We start from the raw sequence: 455 nt of genomic DNA, 5'->3' as shown, positions 1-455 counted from the left end.
CAGAGGCAGGGAAGATGTTCTTCACTAGGTCTAGCACTTGTAAACTTGCTATTTCTAAATCTCCAATGTGAAAATCCATATGATCTTTCAAACCTTCAGTTGGTGATAAAGCCCCGGTCTGATCTGCTGCAAAATCTAGCATGTATCATCTTAAAATTGGCCAAGCAGTTCAGGACGTATTATAGGTAACTAGCTCAATCATGTCGCCTCTAGCTTAGTTCATCTACTAGCCCTAACAAGACTGACCAAGATTAACCGGACTCTCTTGTTCTTTATCTGATCAAGCGCCAAAACCAGTTTTGACCAGCTAGAAACCATGTTAACCAGATGTGCAGCTACTTTTATAAGCTGGTTTGATTGGGTTAGTTTTTGCTGAATGACATGAAGGTCTTCTTTTTTTGTGTCTTAAGGTTACAGGAAGCTGTACTTGGTTGGCAAAGACAATCAATAATTTT

This window comes from Cyprinus carpio, chromosome A23, assembly GCF_018340385.1.
Source record: "Cyprinus carpio isolate SPL01 chromosome A23, ASM1834038v1, whole genome shotgun sequence".
Taxonomy (NCBI): Eukaryota; Metazoa; Chordata; class Actinopteri; order Cypriniformes; family Cyprinidae; genus Cyprinus; species Cyprinus carpio.
This window is presented reverse-complemented; position numbering follows the sequence as displayed.